Source organism: Leopardus geoffroyi, chromosome A1, assembly GCF_018350155.1.
Source record: "Leopardus geoffroyi isolate Oge1 chromosome A1, O.geoffroyi_Oge1_pat1.0, whole genome shotgun sequence".
Taxonomy (NCBI): domain Eukaryota; kingdom Metazoa; phylum Chordata; class Mammalia; order Carnivora; family Felidae; genus Leopardus; species Leopardus geoffroyi.
In genome coordinates, this window is record NC_059326.1 from 142,569,115 (window position 1) to 142,589,263 (window position 20,149).

General features: G+C 45.5%; 1 protein-coding gene and 1 non-coding gene across 5 annotated transcripts in view; both read right to left on the reverse strand.

Annotated features, from left to right (window-relative positions):
- LHFPL2 (LHFPL tetraspan subfamily member 2) overlaps window positions 1-20,149 on the reverse strand; it is a 166,793-nt gene that overhangs the window by 132,913 nt on the left and 13,731 nt on the right. For 2 of the 4 annotated variants that reach the window (XM_045496457.1, XM_045496467.1), the window contains exon 2: window positions 16,824-16,901. The exons of the other annotated variants lie outside the window; for them this stretch is intronic. The gene's annotated coding sequence lies outside the window, so the exon portion shown is untranslated. The remainder of the gene's footprint in view (window positions 1-16,823; window positions 16,902-20,149) is intronic. 4 annotated transcript variants of the gene reach the window in all.
- LOC123581618 lies at window positions 18,888-18,991 on the reverse strand. Its single transcript, XR_006703867.1, has one exon. It is a non-coding gene; the product is annotated as a U6 spliceosomal RNA (small nuclear RNA).

Consider the following 20,149-nt stretch of genomic DNA (forward strand, 5'->3'; position numbering starts at 1 on the left):
AAACCTTTAAGGCATTATTGACCACAATTCACAGATGAAGGGACTGAAGCAAAGAAACTTTAAGTAACTTCCCAAAGATCACCCAGCTGGTAAATGTTAGAGTTGGTTTCAAATCCCAGTAGTCTAACTCCAAAGCCTGGGCTTTTAACCACTCTACACTTAGTCACAGTTTACAAATCAAAGTTCAAGACTCTTTCTCCATTCCAATTTGCAGAAGACCCTATGCCTTCCATCTACAATGCAGGGAGTATTAACATTTCAGGAGTGATTCCCATGCAGGCATTTACGATTCCCCATCCCTATTCTCTTAAAGCCTTAGGGCAGTCTAATCCCCCTCCCAGATCCAAACACCCCCAGTAAATGGAGGAGAAAGGGGGAGAGGACAGAAGGCAACCAGGCCCCAATTGAGAACCATTATAGTAAACAGAAAAGGAAATCAAAAGGACATCAAGAAAATTTAAACAAGCGGGGTGCCTGGGTTACTCAGACAGCTGAGTGTCATACTTTGGCTCAGGTCATGACCTCATGGTTTATGGGTTCGAGCCCCACATCAAGCTCTGTGCTGACAGCTCAGAGCCTGGAGCCTGCTTCAGATTCTGCATCTCCCTCTCTTGCTCTACCCCTCCCCTGCTTGTGCTCTCTTACTCTCTCAAAAATAAATAAAATGAACATGGAAAAAAACTTTTAAAGGGGGCACTTTGGTGGCTCAGTCAGTTAAGCATCTGACTTCTGCTCAGGTCATGATCTTGCAGTTCATGGGTTCGAGCCTCACATCAGGATCTGTGCTGACAGCTCAGAGCTGGGAACCTGCTTTGGATTCTGTCTCCCTCTCCTTCTTCCCTCACCCCATCATGCTCTCTCTCTCTCTCTCAAAAAATGAATAACCATTTAAAAAAATTTTAATAAAAAATGAAAAAATGAAATAAAAAAGAAAATTTAAACAAGAAATGCTAACAAGATAAAGAAATGAGAGACAAAAGGAAGACACACACCAAATTTCCTTCCTTTTCCTGCACTGTTCAACTGGTAATTAGACTAAAAACAATCCAAACTTTTGAAAAGTCATCAAGACTCAGCAGCTAATAGAAAATTGCTTTCTAAAAACAAATCCATATATGGTAGGCATTCTTAATCTGTTCTTTTGTAAACTCTAAGCCCAAGATTTCAAATTAACTTATGACCTGCCAGACAATCTTCAATCTACAAATCTGACCTCTTGACGGGGGCATGGTGAAAAGCCTTCAACTGTGTTCAGCCTAATTTAAAAGAACTCAGACTATCCCAGAATCAAGATTGAATTTGGATTCAAAACCTGATTGCTACAATTAGTAAGAATCTATATTCTAGGGCTCCTGGGCAGTTCAGTCAGTTGAGAGTGCGACTCTTGATTTCGGTTCAGGTCATGATCTCATGGTCATGAGATAGAGCCGGGTATCTAGCTCTGCATGTGGAGCCTGCTTGGGATTTTCTCTCCCCCTCTGCACTTCACCCCTGCTCTCGCTCTTTCTCGCTCACTCTCTCTCTCTCTGAAATAAAAAAAGTTACGAGGCACCTGGGTGGCTCAGTCAGTTAAGTGTCCGACTTCAGCTCAGGTCATGATCTCACGGCTTGTGACTTTAAGCCCTGCATCAGGCTCTGTGCTGGCAGCTTGGAGCCTGGAGCCTGCTTCGGATTCTGTGTCTCCCTCGCTCTCTGCCCCTCCCCCACTTACACTCTGTCTCTGTCTCTCTCAAAAATAAATAAAGATTAAAAAAAAATTTTTTTAATGAAGTTAAAAAAAGAAAAGAGCCTATATTCTGACAAGGGGACCACTCTTTTGGCTTCAAAAATATAGACTGCTAAGAAGGTCAAGGTGATAGATACACAAGAAATACAACACCCGTACTCCTTCCTCAGGCTGCCCTCCCTTCTCTACCAATGTGGTGTCACTCTGGAGAGACCAGCCAAAGGCAGCTCCCCTAGCTGACTAGAGAGAGGTTTATGTTTGCCAAGCTAGGGCTAGGATGTGGGATTTGAAGTGCCCTGTGGTGCTCGTGCTCCTCAGACCCACAGCACCTACAAAAGAGTTGCAGTGTCCCCACCACCTACTCACCCCTCCTCTTCTTGCCCTCCTTCTTCATTCTGCCCTCTACTCCTCTCTTCCCCTTTCTTCAATCCCTGGGCAGATCCAACCCTCTCTCCCCAGGCTTCCTTTGTAACAATGGATTGCTTCTGAGGACACTTTACACAGAAACCACAGAGCCAGAAAAGGGTTTTGCCAAGAATTCCAAAGCAGTCACATCCAGATTTCAGAAAACCACGCCAGGAGATGTTCAGCTCCCCTAATCCCTTGGTCTGTGTGCTGACATGTCCCAGAGAGAAAAGGAAAGGCTGCTACAAGGGATGCAGGATGAGGGTGACAGAAACAGCTCACCCTCAGGAAGTCCCGTTTACCCTCACAGTCCTTCACAGCCTTTGCGGAAGATAACCACAGCTCTCCTTGCAGGATCACAGCCAATAATGCCTCATATTAATTAGCCTGACCCTCCTCACTGATGTTAGCATTAACAGTGACATCCCTGGAGGTCCACACCCCCACAACCTGGACTTGTTTGCACTCTGGCACCAATCTGCAAAAAGGCAGCTTCTTCCGCCCGCCTGCCCTAACTCAGGAGAAGCCATCCCTGATGCTGACTTCCTTGAAGCACACCCTGGCTTCTGGGAGAGCTCCTGATGCAGGCCTCAAAATCTGAAGTGTCACGAGTCTCCTCTAATGTTGGTCACTGTGTTATTTCCAGGCTTTCTTAGAAGTGTAACTTCACATTTACAAGGACACTACTAGTTCTCTCATAGGATGCGCTCAAATGATTGTGTATCTCTCCTCCCTAACCAGCTAAACATAAGGGATATTCTGTTATATACCCAAGGTGTGATTTTTACAACCTATACTTTAATGCTGTTCATCTCTAGGAAAAGATAACTTTTAGAGTGCCTCCAACCCCAGGACAGGATTTAGGACTCACTGATCTAATCTTCTAAGAACTGAAAAGCTCTGCCAAAGTGTATACTTCAGGGAGGGCCCAAAGAGTCATTGGGTCTTGGGACATCAGAGCAATAATCCGGAATAAGGCACCAAATGAAGGCAAGGACTCTGACCCTAATATCCAGGTTAAACCAGAGCAACTTCACGTCTAGTTAATAGTTACTATTAAGCAATACTTATTAAAATTAAAACATCTGTTAACAATTTAGTAGACTATGCCAGAAAGGTATTAAAGTCAGTCAGCAGAATGAGACAAAAACATGGTCATAATTCCCCTGAAAAAGTTCTTCAAGAAGACCAATAAACCATATCTCAAGAAGCTCCTAGAACAAGTTTTCAGTAGAGCACTAGATGAAATGGTTGATGTGATTTTCTTTTCTTTTCTTTTTATTTATGTTTATTTATTTTTGAGAGAGAGTGCAAGCAGGGGAGGGGCAGAGAGAGGGGGACATTAGATCCAAATCGGGCTCCACACTGACGGCAATGAGGCCGATGCAGGGCTCAAACTCACGAACCACAATATCATGACCAGAGCCAAAGTAGGACATTCACTCAACCGACTGAGCCACCCAGGAGCCCCTGATCTGTTTTTATAGGAGTCTTTTAAAACAGCAACTTTTTAGGGGTCACCTGGGTGGCTCAGTCAGTTGAGCGTTGGACTTCGGTTCTGGTCATGATCTCATGGTTCGTGAGTTCGAGCCCCGCATCGGGCCCACTGCTGTCAGTGTGGAGCCTGATTTGGATCCTCCGGCCCCCCTCTCTCTCTGCCCCTCCCCTGCTTGTGCTGTCTCTCAAAAATAAATAAACATTAAATGAATAAGTGAATGAATAATTAATTAATTTTTGAAAACAGTTTTTTATAGCGTCTCACATTTCATGGGTTAGGAATTTGGGCAAAAGGAACAGTTGGATGATGCTTCTGTTCCACGGGGCAAGTCAGAGGTGGCATGCAGTGGCCGGATGGGCCAGTCTACAGGATCGAGGTGGCTTCGTTCACATTTCAGTGGGAATGGATGGGAGGCTGGGTTCAGCTGAGATGGTCCACCGCCATGACCTGCCACAATGGCCACAGAGCAGACTTCTTAAACGGCAGCTCATGGCTTGAAAAGCAGTCTTCCCACAAACAAGGCAGGAACTGCATGGCCTTCCACGACCTAGGGTCGGAAGTCACACGATGACAATTTTTGTCATACCCTCCTGGTCAAGTGGTGACAAACCCACCCAGATTCGAGGAGGTACAACTTGTTTTAAAATCCAGAACTTTCCCAGCCATATTGTATAACATATATTTCAAAGACTTTGAAGTAAAGGTAACTTGCACCGAGCCTTGAACATATACATTCAGAATTGCTTGTTTCAAGGGCTGAGCCTGACAAAAAAGAAACAGAGTGACAGCTTTTAAAAAAAACTGGTCAAAAACAGCAGGGAAGTTGGCCGATTAGAAATTGGCCATGAGCCCTACTGTTACCAAGAAATTCTGAACTGACAAGGCAAAGAGTTGTGTAACAGAACCGATCACTCTTCTTTGTACAGCTTTGGCCTTTAGAAATTTCCAGGAGATATTTCACTGGGGTTGCCTTCCCTTGAGGAGTAAGTAAATCCCTAATGCTTTCCACTCATCATCTCTTAGTCATCCCTTGCAGTTTACCCTCACTATTTTATTTTCTCTTACTCACTCATAGTCAATAAGGCAAGATGATGTGTGAGAGGACTTTGAGCCAAGATCACCTGGGTGAACAACCAAATGAAAACACCTCCTAGCACACTCAGTCCAAGGCAGTGGTTCTAGCCAAGATGGTTTGGCCCTCCCTGCCCCCATCCTAGCACAACTGGCAATGTCTAGGGGTGGGAGTTCTGACATCTAGTCACCAGAGGCCAGGGACCCGTCCTCAACATCCTACAATGCACAGCCCGGCCCCACAACAAAGAACTATTCCACACAAAACGTCAAGAGTGCCAACCCTGCTACCGTCAGTAGCTGTGCAACCCTGCTCGAAGGCACACACTCTGAGCAGACTGTTAAGCAGACGTTAGAGTCACCATCATCTCTCCCTTCATGTTTTTGAACCACGCACATACAATAATCGACTTTCTCACAAGCGCTAGGAGTTATCTCAATTTTAAAAAGAAGTCTCCCAAGCCTGAAAATCCTAATTCTCAGGAAACCATTCTTTAATTTTTAAAAGTTACTTTTAATTTAGACGATCCAGTCATTCGGAAACACCGAAGACAGACCAGAAAACAAACGTCAAAGGATTCAGTACTCAGTAACTTGCTCGGTTCTTTTGTTTCTTGAGATAATGAGCTGAAATGTTTGTGCAAGGGCAGAAGCAGACCCAGTCACAAATTAGCAGCCACTCTTTCAGTACCAGCACCTGTGCAGTACGGGAGGGTCCTGTACATCTGTCATCTCCCAGCAGTGACGCAGACATGGCCTAAGCTGGCCAAACACACCCTCACCCTCAGCCACCCGCCCCTCAGACAACGCAGATACCTGCCTGCATGTCCCGTGGAGTCACCATCCTCCCTGCAGTCATGCTCCCTCGCATGCCTTGCTCTGTTTGTGGCTCTCATACTCTGGTTTATACTTACAAATCAAAAGCTGTCAACCTACCAGATGGAAACCACTATTTATAAACTCTTACGTTCACCTTTAGGGAACTCCTGATGGTCATTTTTATTGGGTTTCGTCCACCACAAATGTGTAAAGCTACTTCCTATTTCAAACGTTAATTGCTATTTTCCTCTCCAAACAAGGTCTCAATGACACCGATACATGGCACATAAAACCACAAGTCCCTCAGTGAAATAAATTACACTGTTGGGTTAGTGCAAACTGCGGCACTGGACTATTAGCAGGCCAGGCCCGTTAACAGCGTGCGACGTGTTGCCACTCTCCCAGGACAAACATAAACACTTTCTGAAGAATTTTTGGCTTTGCATCCTTCTTTCTAACTAACATTTTACTCCAGGAGGCCGAATCGTAGCTGCCCCACAGAGCAGATCGCCACTGAGCAAGGACCCTCACCCAGTAGGTATTCGTCCCAACAAACACAGACTCTCAAACAAAGCTGCCACAGGGCTCATTTAATTTCTAAATGACTATTAATTTTACCTTATGTCAAATACACACTCTAGAACTCCTTTGATCCTAAAGGCAAAGGACGCCCTGGGAAAAGCCCGTTTATGAAAGGTATCGGCCACGGACAAAGGGTAAACACAGGCCCCGAGCTGTGTCGGAAACTTGGTCCACAGCAGGCTTTGATATGGAAACAGCAGCACTCCCCAACCCCATCCCCCATTAAACTCACTACAGGCCTCAAAATAACATCAGCTACAAAAATGCTTTGAGCACCTCAGCTGAGAGGGGCAACAATTCAAGAAGAAATTTCAGAAATCACTGGATTACTCAGGTCAACTTGCCCCCATTGTAGTAGGAGTGATGATTACCACTTAGTGTGTTCTAGGTATGCCTTACCAAAGTGATCTCAGTTAATTCTCCTAACAAGTATCCCCATTTTACAGAGAAGGAAGCTAAGCCTTGAAAGAGAAGTGACTTGCCTAAGGTCTTAGAGCCTGGGTACCCAGAGCAGAGACTGAACCCAAGCCTCCTTGATACTAGGCGGGGTCTTCCCTACCACAGAACCCATCCAAATACCAGAACCACTCAGTCCAGCCCTAGCCCCAGCGGCAAAATGGGGCTGGAAAGGGCTGTCTCCCAAGCAGCATCCTCTTTCCCAAGAGCCTGATAATAATGTTTATCATTACTCTAATATTTATTAATTGGTAAAACACTTAATCAGACTGCACAATCACCAAACAAAATCTAATCCTGTATATTTAATCATTACCATTTTTAGGCTACAGAAAATGCATGGTCCTTAGGTTCAGGGTGAGCTGGGCTGATTGTGAGGTACAACTGGGCTCCAGTAAGGACCACAAAACAAGGACCAAGATATCTTTGGGACCCGGCCAGACTGGAGGAAAAACTTGGTCCTCTCATGAAGACCCTAGAGTTCAGGCATTACAGAGGCTGATTAAACTGGGGTGGAGATCAGGGATTTAATCCCGGTTCTCAGAAAAGAGCACAGCAGGGGAAGTGATCAGCTACAGAAAACACAGAAGGAATAAATGCAAGAGAAGACAGATGGAGCACATTAAAGACTTCTCCAAATTTTACAATTCTCTGAATTATAAAAACAAGAGCAAGATACTTGCAAAATAACCACAAACTTTGATTCTTACACTCCTATTCTCCATAAAACTATACTTACATGATTTATACCTTTTTTTTTGGGGGGGGGGGGAAGCAATTAATGAGTGTATATATACTATTTCACTGCACAATAAAAAATCATGAATACGAACCAATCTTCTAACTTATTAATGTTACATTTTTACAGTAAGTTGGAATCCTACGAATACACAATTCTATCACATCTGAGCATTTAATTTTATAAATATGAACAGTATTATATAAACTCCCATTAACTTTTCTTCTGCCACTGTGGTTACAGATCCCCATAGATGGCTAGAAAAAGAAAAAAAAAAGATAAGGAGAGGGGCACCTGGGTGGCCAGTCGGGTAACCATCCAGCTTTGGCTCAGGTCATGATCTCAAGGTCTGAGTTGGAGCCCCACATCAGGCTCTGCACTGAGAGCAAGCACAGGGCCCACTTCAGATCCTTTGTCTCCTCTCTCCCTCCCGTGCTGGTTTTCTCTCTCTCTCAAAATAAATTAAAAACAGAAAGAAAGAAAGAAAGAAAGGAAGGAAGGAAGGAAGGAAGGAAGGAAGGAAGGAAGGGAAAGAAAGAAAGAAAGAAGATAAGGAGAACTACACAAATGAAACTATGCCACATGCAGTAAAATAGGTAAAGAAGTAAAAAGTGTGCCTTCATGAAGAAGCAACGCTAAAGGCCACTAAAAGGCCTGCTTTCTAAATTACCCTTCACAAATGCTCAAGGCTCACAGCTGGGGAGTCAGACACTCCCACCCCACCTTTGTTTATACTTGTAATAATTCTGCAGAGAGGGGTGCCTGGGTGGTTCAGTTAAGCACCTGACTCTTGATTTCCTCCACTCAGGTCATGATCTCACAGATCTGATAATGCAGAGCCTGCTTGAGATTCTCTCTTTCTTTCTCTCTCTGCCCCTCCCTCCCTCTCTCCCTCTTTCTCTCCCTCTCAAAAATAAATAAATAAACATAAAAAAAAAAAAAAAAAGAATCCTGAAGAGAATAATCAGGTTTTCCCCACATGTAAATGATTTCAAGAAACTAGATATTCCCCAAAAGCTGTTTTTGTCAACACATATGCAGTCTTAAAAATTGAATTTGTTTCTAATTTGCATGGTTTTGCACACAGAATATTTTCAGTTCAAGTAAACCATTCACTGTTCACTTCCAAAGCATCATGCTAGCTCTGCACAATAGGACCAGCTCACAAATAACTACATCAGTGCCAAAGAATAGCCCCCATGGGAAGTTCAAACACCAGACTATGAGGGCACTACCACAGAATCACTTCTCAGGGCCTGGTTTTTATACACACACACACAAAAGTAATGATTAATGCCACTGGACAAGATTAAGCTTGCTCTTTTTATTGAAGCTCTAATAGTCCAGCCAATGGTAATCATTCTTCTTCCCGCTACAGAGACCTGGTCAGACCCACCTCTGGCCTGCAGAATGCCTGCCCACTTTGGATCAATAAGCCCTGTGATCCTTAATACGGAACAGAAGCCGCTAACCCAGCTGATTCTTTCTGTAGTCATCCATCAGGGTCAGACTACAGCTTGTCTTATGACCCACCGGGAGATGGGATATCTGCTGTATAGTTCCTGGAAAGAAGCAAGGAGACATCGTATGAAGTCAATGAAGCAGCAGAAGTCAGGTGAACCAGAGAAAGGACCAATAGGGAGGAAGAATTTCCAGAAGAAACAGGGTTCTCTCCCAGAGGTGGCACAGAAAATTCCACATGAAAGTGGTCAGTTGCCAAGGGTTCCAGAGGAAGCACACTCAACTCTGGATATTAAGGTCGTGTGGTAGAGCCCAAAGGTCAATTTAAAGAGATACATACACGTCCATCCAGGCTGGGAAGATAGGGGGATGGGTAGATAGACCAGGTTCATTGGGTAGATGAAACTCACCAAGTAGCAAACAATAACATGTCCTTACTCAATATTTGTGAATTTAAACAAAAATCTTGACCTTATAATCTCTTTGGCAACTTTTAGAAAACAAAAATTTTTTTTTAATTAAGTAAACTCTACTCCCAACGTAGGGCTCGAACTCACAATCCTGAGATCAAGCGTGCTCTACTGACTGAGCCAGCCAGGTGGCCCCTCTTTGGCCACTCTGAATCTTGAAATAACCTCCTTTAATGATTCTAAATGTTAGAACTTCACATAATGGTAAATCTTCTTTTGTGGATTAACTGGGAAGTTAAACAAGGGAGAGAAATGAACAGCAACGCCTTGCCTCATGGGCCTGACAGCAATGGCATGGCTTACCTGGTGGGTTTCTAAATACTAAGTACACTGCAGTGACCTCATTTACTTGCTTGAACCCAGTGACAGAAGCCACAGCTGCAATTTTCAAAATGAGCTTGGGTGGGGACAGAGACCCCGATTTGCTGGCTAATAGGGCCTGGCAGTAGAGAGAACAGAGTCCTCCTCCCATCCCTGAAACGCTCAAGCACATCCTGACCTCCAGTCACACCACAGCGTCTCGTACACATGCATCTCCACAAATAGACTCAAAGTTCCATGAGCCCCAGGTAGTACGTCCCTCTGAAAGTGAAGGCACTGGGCCACAGAAGGAGGGGTGGCTCCCAGCTGTGGGTACTATGCGTGGGTGGAAGAACAAGTTCAGACCTGTCTGTTCCATGGCTGTGTAGATCCCCCCGGGGAACCTGCGAGGGGGAACATCACCTCCCCACAGCCCAGGCCCTGCCCAGCTCCACCAGGCACCGGTCTCACACACACAACAACGTGGCAGTCCTGCCTCCCCCCCACCCCTAATCCTGGGAAGGCCTCTCTCCCCCTCAACTTCACCACCAACCTTAAGGAATCAGTTTAATCTCACCACGTCTCAATTTTTTCATCGACGTGTAATCACAATCAACTACATAAAAGTTACTTGGCACCACTTCTTACACTTTTTTCAGCCTATAAAAATACCTCGAAGATACACCTCAAACACCTCCACTGGACTAGGAGTCAGAAGTCCTATCTTCATTTTTATCAGTCATTCACCTGACAAGGGCATATTAAACACCTACGACCTGCAAGGAACCAGAGTTATGAAGGTGAACAAGCATGACAGTCTGGGGTCCCTGCCCTCATGGAGTTTTGGTCAAGTTATCTGGTGCCTCTAATTGAAATAAAAGCCTTGGACAAGCTCTTTTAAGTCCCTTCCAGCTCTTCTATCCCCTCCCTCTCTGCTTTAGTGCCAAGAGGAGAATGAAGCATTCTGGAATGTTCTGCTTTCCTGAACAGATGCTATTTTTATTCCACGTACATATAGCTCAGGCTGCAGACGTGTGACTTATCTCCATTCTGCCAAGCAAAAACGACTCGTTTTCATCCCAGAGTTTCATTAGACTACGTGGAGCCCTACTCTAGAAGGCCCAGTGGCATGCACACCTCAGGCTCCTTGGCACAGGGACCCTCACTGCCCCATTCCTTCCACATGGAGGAAATCTGGTTCCTTCAGATCAAAACGACATAAAAACAGGAGCAGGGCTGCCAAGGCTTCCTCACATGTTGCCTGGATTTGTTTATTTCTTCTTCATCAACTCACATCATTTCTGACACTGCACTTCAACTTCCTGGACACAGCCACGGAGAAAAGCTTTTAAGAGGCACTGAAGTGCAGCCAACTTCTGATTAGCCGCAGTCATGAAGGAAAGGAACAGCACCCGGCCAAGGCAGGAGGACTCTTGCCTCTAAGGACCACAGGGCAAAGATTCTTGAACCGAACGCGGAGAAACATTAGTGAAACAAGTGAAATGCCCCCTACCCACCAGAAACATTCCCCTCAGCTAACATTTCAGGAAAACACTTGGCTGGAGTTTTACTTTCTGGAAGTTCCCAAGAGCCCCACATCTACCAGAAAGGGAGGGGTGTACACTTTCCATTATGAACAGACAGGGGGAAACATCAGCTCCTGAATCAATGGGGGAATCGATTTTGGTAAGAACTACACAAAAGGAATCTAGGATTAAAGGCACTTAGCAGTGGTTAAGGTTAATAGAAGTGCTCTTTTGCTCAGAGCTAAGTTCACAAATATTAAGCAGAAATGTATGCAGTACAGGGAGGGAGAAACTAGAGAGAAGAAAATAAGACCACGAATGAAGATAGACGTGGGAAAAGCTGGGCCTCAGAAATAAACTAGCAAGAGGCAAGACTTGATGTCACTGTCCCTCCTGATCATATGCAGAAGCTTTCCAGAAGTTACTCAATGCTTTATGACTGCTTCAGATAAACAAATAGCCCTTCCCACCCTCCCTTCTTCAATCTCCCCCAATTCCCACCTCGTCTTGTCCAGCCCACCCTGGTCACTTTTCTCCCCTTCAGAAAAAAACCAGGCTGCCTTGAGGGATGGTGCCAGCTGGTGGCTGGTGTGGAGAACTATCTATTAACCACTACTTTTCTCTTCCTTCTCTTGGAAGAATCTGGATCATTCTCCTCCTCCTCTTTCCTCTGTGCCTTCAATAATAATCACAGAGAACTTAATTTGAAAGTTGAAAGTCCCCGGAGAGAGAATCCCGGCTCCCCTACTTCCCTCCTGGGGAACCTAGAACAAGTCCCAGAACCTCTGCCTTACTCCCTTCTCTGCAAACATGGATAGGAATAGCCACCTACCGAGTGAGGCTTTCGGAAGCAGCAGACGGGAACATACACTAGGAACAGAACAGGACTAAGCAAACAGAAGGCACAGCTTCCACTTTTATGCCAACTCTTCTCCATAAGATTGAACACTTTGAACACTGCTCAGCTCAAAGGAATGTCATGACCATCATGCTCCAAATAAATCACATCAACAGGTGACAGGCAAGCCTCCCTCAGAAGTAAAAGATACGATGCCAATTCTAACAGAGCTCTCGTCTGGTGGATTTCTTTATTTTCAGTGTGGATGACACACTGGCAGAGTGGTATGCCGGGACACGCATCAGCTGTCCTGAGTCACTAACTCTCATCACTTAGAGCAGGAGAAACTATGTTCCTGATCACGGTGCCCGGAATGGTGACTGTGTCTCCCCAGGCCGTCCCCCGGTGCCAAGGAAATCCAGCTGTCAGGCCCCTGAAGGGGAAAGGTCAGCACCCACGAGGCTCTGCTCATCCCCAAATGCCATCTCACCGTGATAAAGGTCTCAAAGGGGCTAATGAAATTATCTCCTCTGCCTTTTATTCCTCAGTAACAACCACAAAATTAGATGAAATGACCCCCTGCTCCTCTAATTTAAGGCCTATTTTATTACCTTCAACCCCAATTCTCTTTTAAATGGATGTAAGTCCCTGAAGACCCACAAGCCAATGACATTAGTAACTGACAGCCCCTTCCTCCAGGCCTGTTCTCCAGAGGGCGCTTCTCCTTCCCCCAGGGTGGGGTCACAATCAGTTCAATCTTCATGCTTCAGAGACATCCCCTTTGAACAGGATCAACTGTTTCTCCAGCCCTGCCTAGTGCTGCGCTCAAAGGAGCAGCGGGCCCCTTCTCACTCGGAGCATTAACGTCAGCTCAGCCAGTAAGGCGAAGGCAAAAAGGAGGAGGTCAGCACGGTTAATTGTCCACCAGGCTCAGACGCAGGCCCCCTCAAACCAGCACCTTGGGAGGGCTGATCACCCCCATAAAATGTGAAGTGCACTTTGAACCCAGGAACAAGGAGAATGAGAACTATTTGCCCCAGCCTGCTGGGCTTCAATGGGAGCTTCAGCTGTTTGTTTTCTTTTTCAGCTCGTAGCCATCAAGGGTAGGAGGATACTCTGCAGTCACCCCAGGCAGGGAGGCAAGCACCATGGCCTGCCCATCAGGAAAGAAAGGAGAAGAAAGATAAGCATCAGTGGAGGTGGTCTAAAGGGAGCCAAACAGGGCGGCCACCAGCTTTGAAGAAGGAACCTGAGAGAACAGGATTCCAGAAGCCTCAGAAACCGCTTAATGTAAGAAATGCTTCATAGAGAAAAGGAATCATTTAAAATGCAGAATATTTATTCTTCGTCATTAAAAGAGATGAAAGGGGAAATCTTTTCACTCTCTTTTGCCTCTTTGGAAAAGTTACTTTTATTAACTAGTTATCTGAAGGCCTCCTTCCAACTCAGGTCCATAATTGTAAAAAGATGCTAAGAAACAGGAAATAGCCATTTCTTAACTGAAAGGGGACATGAGAGTGACCAAAACAATAGTCCTTTCATAAAGCAAGGTCCAAGATATTCCATTTACAATCAAGTTTTCCTGGAAACAAGTACTTATAAGTTATCTTTGAAATCAACAACAAGCTTCTACACTGGATAAGACAGACCAGCCCACGTATCCCAGCTCAGAAGTGACCTGATCAAAGTAAAAAGTGGCTCCTAAGTGATGCACTGATTGTGCCCTGGAAATGGAAAAAAGCAAACTCTTCCCATAAACGTCAATACCTGGATGAAGCTTTACCATGAACCTCAAAAGCCTATCTTGGAAACTTGGCTGCTTTTTCAGAAGAAGAAAAGACAAAGGCTTCACCTGAGAAAACCAAAGACACCCGGTGGGGTTGGGAGGGGGATGTGCCATTTACTTTTTGCATGTGTCTATAACCAGCTACAGACTGGGTTCCCAGACACTTCAGCAATAAAGGAAATGGTCAATCAGAGACCAGCACGCTAATGACACTGGAGTCTGAGACCAGCAGAACAGTCGCTATGCCCGCTAGTTGCCTTTGCTCTGATGGCTCCCAAATGTCTACTGTGGACACTAGGGGCGCAGGCTGGACAGTGTCTTTGGATCAAGGCCAGCACTCCAAAACAGCCATCTTAACCACACACACACACACACACACACACACACACACACACACAACCTGATATACAAATTCTACAGGTGGGGTGCTAGCGGGCTCATCTTTAGAAACAGTAACCATTTCATGAAAGAACACCACAGTGTAAGTCCAAAACACAAAGTTTGGAAGCTCTAGGAAAATCCAAGAACTGTAGCACTTCTTGGGCTAGTCCAAATGATGTAGGGTAGTCAAGATTCAACCAGAGAAGGCTGTGAAGTGTGCCTGAAAGCACACCTATGTGTGAGAACCCCATATGGAGGAGGATGGCTGAATAACTTGACCTACCACATTTTTTTCTAACCAGATTAGAATTGTATTGTAAAACAGGAGTCACTCCGAGAATCACATCTCCCAGAAGCTCAATGAGTTGCCAAGTTCTTACCAATCTGTAAGCACTCCTCATGCATTTGGCAGCATAAAAACTAGACACACAACAACCACCTTGCATTCGGGTTATGCAGGAATGGTGCAAAACAGTCAATAATAGTCAAGTTTCAAAACCTACTATAAAGCTAAAACTCCTCATATTTTAACACGTGGGCTTTTCAACTGCAATTAATTTCCTTAATTTATTTTTCAAATATGGCAGACAAACTGGCTTACATGGAGACTGGAAATTCCTGGGCAAAGCTGAAGTCCTCACTCTACCCAAGCCCTAGGAAATTTTAAGAACAAGAGTAGGGTTAACTGAGAGTCACATTTCTTGTACTGCTTTGTCTTTCACTAAATTCTCCCATACGGCTGTACAACTGGGGCTCGGCACCAGGTAAAAGAAACCACAGTTATGTGATTGCTTTTACATGGATTTATTGGCCAGTACCTCTACTAGGAATGCAGAAACCAGAAGACAACCTCTTTCTCTTTGCTTTAGTGCCGCACACACCCAACCAAAGCAGCTGGAAAGGCTGAACAATGAGCAGTGTTAATGTAGAACAGGATAGGAAGGCAAGAGTAAAGACTCAATACCATATTCTCCTAGATGAAGACCCAGGCCCCATTCTGGCTTCAATATTCAGTGAGCCACCACCCTGGGGGTTGCTAATCCCAACCCACAGGATGAAGACAATCAGTGCACTTCTCAAAGAACCCAATGACCTGAGAAGTCTGGGGAGGACTGAGGTGCACTGATTTAAAAGCTTTTCATTAAAGGGGCGCCTGGATGGATCAGTTGGCCGACCATCCAACTCTTGATTTCGGCTCAGGTCATGATCCCAAGGTTATGAGATCAAGCCCCGCACTGTCCTCCACACTGAGCATGGAGCCTGCTTTGGATTTTCTTTCTTTCTTTCTTTCTTTCTTTCTTTCTTTCTTTCTTTCTTTCTTTCTTTCTTCCTTCCTTCCTTCCTTCCTTCCTTCCTTCCTTCCTTTCTCTCCCTTCCCCTTTCCTCCCTCCCCCTCCCTGTTCTCCTTCTGCCCCTCTCCTCTACCCCCTCTCTCTAAAATTAAAAAAAAAATTTTTAAGCTTGTTGTAAAATATTTTAAGCCTGAACTGTGTTTTAAAACAAATGGTCAAACCACTCAGAAATATTTTCATTGCCTCCAGGTTATATATTGGGAAAGTCTGTTGACTGCTCCCTTGCTGCCTATACATTTAGACACATGTCCAGCCCTAGAGCTGACCAGGGCTCCCAGGGTCCCGGTGACAATGGTCTCTCCAGGAGCAAACTCAGAGCTGCAGGTTGTCATTTAGCACATTAGTGCTTCATGACCTACATCACTTATTACTCCATAGAAAGACAATGACACGAAAACTGACTTTTTATCCCTTTCATTAGGGGGAAGAGTCTAAACTCCTACTAATTTAATATATTAGGGTAAATTCTCAATTATGCATGGTTATATGAGCAAACAGGCACAGAATTAATCCAAAAGAGCAATTTACATATCATTTCATTGGCTTAGAAATACATTATGATTTTTTTTTGTGTGTGTGGCTGTGCCTTAGCTGAGCTTACTAGGGGTTGTTGTTTGTTTGTTTTTTGTTTTGTTTTGTCAGACATATTTATTCATTTACTGAAAGTCTGTTTCATGCCAGAAAATATGCTAGATGGGAGACTACAGCCAAGGAACTCACAGACTAGAGGAAAAAAATGCACACAAACGCTTAAGTAAAGCTCATATAGCAAGCAAGTGTGCTGTCTGAGCAGATAAGCAGTGATTGGTTGTGCTGTAAAGCTGAGGAAAAGGCTATGCTCCAAGAAGCGTCTTCCTGATGCAGTTTGATAACAAAATAAATTCGGACTGGGTCTTAAATGAAGAAAAAGAATTAAAAAAATATTATTTAATGTTTATTTTTGAGACAGAGTGTATGTGAGCAGGGGAGGGGCAGAGAGAGAGACACAGAATCTGAAACAGGCTCCAGGCTCCGAGCTGTCAGCACAGAGCCCGACACGGGGCTCAAACTTACAGACTGCGAGATCATTACCTGAGCCGAAGTTGGGCACTCAACCGACTGAGCCACCCAGGCACCCCTAGAAAAAGAATTAAGCACCAGCTTACATGGATGGGAGAAGGGAGCCCTGCACAAAGAAAAGAATGTTGGGTGGTGAAAAGGCCAGCAACACCCAGGAGAAAGCCAGCCAAGTAAACACCTTCACCCCATAAACTCTCAACAGGGGTGGCGGACCACCTCACACCTTTCCTCATTTAAGGATTTTCTTGTTATTGAATGAGAACTCTGGGAGTTACCAGGGTGCATCATCATGACTAGAGTTTTCCTACAACCCACCTAAGCATGAGGAGCAGGTCCCAAGAACTAACCCCTTACCTGTATGATGAGTGCGCTTTAACGAGATGCAAAAACCACAAGTCAGCTGTGAATTCAAGAGTCTGCTTCCCAGTTTACCTAAAAAACAACAGGAAAGGACCATTTTTGTTAATTTGGAATAGCCAGTCTTTTTTTTTTTTTTTTCAATGTTTATTTATTTTTGGGACAGAGCGAGACAGAGCATGAACGGGGGAGGGGCAGAGAGAGAGGGAGACACAGAATCGGAAACAGGCTCCAGGCTCTGAGCCATCAGCCCAGAGCCTGACGCGGGGCTCGAACTCACGGACCGCGAGATCGTGACCTGGCTGAAGTCGGACGCTTAACCGACTGCGCCACCCAGGCGCCCCTGGAATAGCCAGTCTTTTAATGCTCCCAGGAAAGGTCTGCAGACCATGCCTGGGGCTCTTGGTCTCAAAGCAGGAAGCCTGGCTAGGGGGTCAGGTCGAAGAGACCTGAATGAGAATCCCAGGGTTGTAACTCAGTGACAGGGTAACTGAACTGTAAGCCAGGTACTTAACCTACCTTTGCCTCAGTTTCCCCCCCTGCAGTATCTACCTCACAGAACCACCATGACAAGCCTGGGATCACATGAATGATCATGTGATGGGCTTGCAGCCCCTCCACAGAGACAGAGAAATAAACAGGCAGTAATCAGGACCTTGATGCAGCCGATATGAGCCAAAGTGAGAAAACTGCGAGGTGATGTGAAACCTTTACAGAAGCCCTAACTGATTCCAGAGGGGTCAATGGAAGCTCACCAGAGCAAGTGATAGCTAAGCTGAGGTCTGACAAGCAAGAGATGTCAGACTAAGAGGACAAGCAAACAGCATACCAGGGAAAGCCACCAGCAAAATGGGATGCCCTGAAATGGGATGTGAGTTCATAAAAGAGTGAATTTAGTGGGGCGCCTGGGTGGCTCAGTCGGTTAAGTGCCCGACTCTTCATTTCAGCTTAGGTGATGATCTCTCGGTTCGTGAGCTTGAGGCCCACACTGGGCTCTGTGCTGACAGTGCGGAGCCTGCTTGGGATCTCTCTCTCCCTCTCTCTGCCCCTCCCTCTCTCTCTCAAAATAAATAAATAAACTTAAAAAAAAAAAAAAAAAAGAAAAGAAAGAGGTTAGTGACCACTGGAGTATTTCAGAGGCCAAGACGGAGGCTGGCAAGAGACAAAGCTATAAAGGTAGAGAATCACAAAAGGCCTTGCAGCCATTTTAGGACTTTGGACTTTATCTTAAGACCAATGGCAAGCCCATGAAGGATCTTACATAGGAAAGCAACATGGTCCAGGAAGTTTTCTGCAACACCTGAGACAAGAAGGTCTTAGAAGGAGGCAATGAGAGCCCAAATCAGCAACTCCGAATGCCACATCCCTGGTCTGTGTGGAAAGAGCCAATAGAGAAGGTTCTAGGGCCAGGGCCCCTGTGGCACTCCAATGAACCACTGCTTCTGAATTACTGGCTCTTCCAGCACCGGGCAATTCCCCACAGGTAGACACGCCATCAGGAGTGGAGTCTGCTTGTCCCAACACACCCTCCAGAAGGTCAAGGAGTACCTAGTGTCACAGTGGTTCTCAAAGTGTGGTCCCCAGACCAGCAGTATCAGCATCAACTGTGAATGTGTTAGAAATGCAAATTCTCAGCCCATCGCAGACCTAGCAACTCAGAATCCCTGGTGATGGGAGTAATGTGTTATTAAAAGCCCTCCAAGTGATCTGGATGCTCCCTTAAGGCAGTGGCACCAAACGCGGGCAGTGCCAGGACGGGGGCTGGGGAGGGTACAGAGCACAGAGCTGGCCTGGCCTGTGACCCACGATGTCCATTTTTGTTTACAAGAAAACACACAACTCCCTTGAGGCTTGGAATCCCTCCTAGCCCTGCAGACTGATGGGTAGAGAGCCCAGAACCCACCGCTGGGGTGGGGATATGGTGCTGCAGGAGGATTTTGTTTCCTCAAGACGTGCCCCATCCCCTTCTACAGCCTGCATTTGCTTCAGGGCAGGAAAATGACCTCCAGCTTCAGGCAAGTGGACACATACTTCTCTTTTTTATTCATTCATTCATCTTTTTAAAATATGGATTGCTTCACAGATGTGTGTGTCATCCTTGCACAGGGGCCGTGCTAATCTCTGTATCGTCTCAATGTTAGTTTAAGTGCTGCCAAAGTGAGCACGCACGTCTCCTTGCAGACTGTGTTTCTCCCCCCACCTAGGCACAGAATCTGACCACTCCAGAAAAAGAAATGGGCCATCCGGAAAGCTCCAAGTGGTTTTATGTGAGGGTCAAGTTTCCTTCTGGAGTGTGGAACACACTCCGTGGTTACAAAGATACCAAGGCCCAGGAGCCATAACGTAATTCAGGATGAGAATAGCTCAACTCAGCTGCCTCTCTAAGTATCTATTGTCTCCATAGAAGAAAGAAAAAATTATCCCTCCCACCCCCCAACAAAAAGGGTATTTCTGTAAAGAGCAGACAAATCCTCACATTCTTATGTTTCTATAGTTCTTGCTTTGCTTAACAAAAGGGGGGGAAATGGGGTCCAAAACATAAAAACAGGGGCACCTGGAAGGCCCAGCCAGTTAAGTGTCCAACTTTAGCTCAGGTCATGATACCACAAGTTTGTGGGTTCGGGCCCTGAGTTGGGCTCTGTGCTGATACCTCAGAGTTTGCAGCCTGCTTCAGGTTCCGTGTCTCCCTCCCCCGCTCACACTCTGTCTCTGTCTCTCTCTCTCAAAAATAAATAGACTTAAAAAAAATTTTTTTTTTAATAAAAACAGTATTCAGATCGGGGCACCTAGGTGGCTCAGTCGGTTGAGCATCCAACTTCAGCTCAGGTCATGATCTTACATCTCTTGAGTTCGAGCCCCACATCAGTCCCTGCGCTAACAGCCTAGACCCTGCTTCGGATTCTGTGTCTCCCTCTCTCTGCCCCTTCCCTGCTCACGCTCTGTTGCTCTGTCTCTCTTTCTAAAATAAATAAACATTAAAAAAAATTAAAGGGGCGCCTGGGTGGCTCAGTCAGTTGGGCATCTGACTTCAGCTCAGGCCATCATCTCATGGTTCAGGAGTTCGAGCCCCGCATTGGGTTCTGGGCTGACAGCTCAGAGCCTGGAGCCTATTTCAGATTCTGTGTATCCCTCTCTCTCTGCCCCTCCCCCACTCATGCTCGCACACGCTCGCTCTCTCAAAAAAAATAAACATTAAAAAAAATTTGTTTAATGAAAAAAAAAAACACACAGTGTTCAGATCAACACAGATCATAGCCATATACTGCATACCCCAACCACACTCAGCTTCCAGAGTCTGCCCCTCTTGCCAACATCACAAAGAG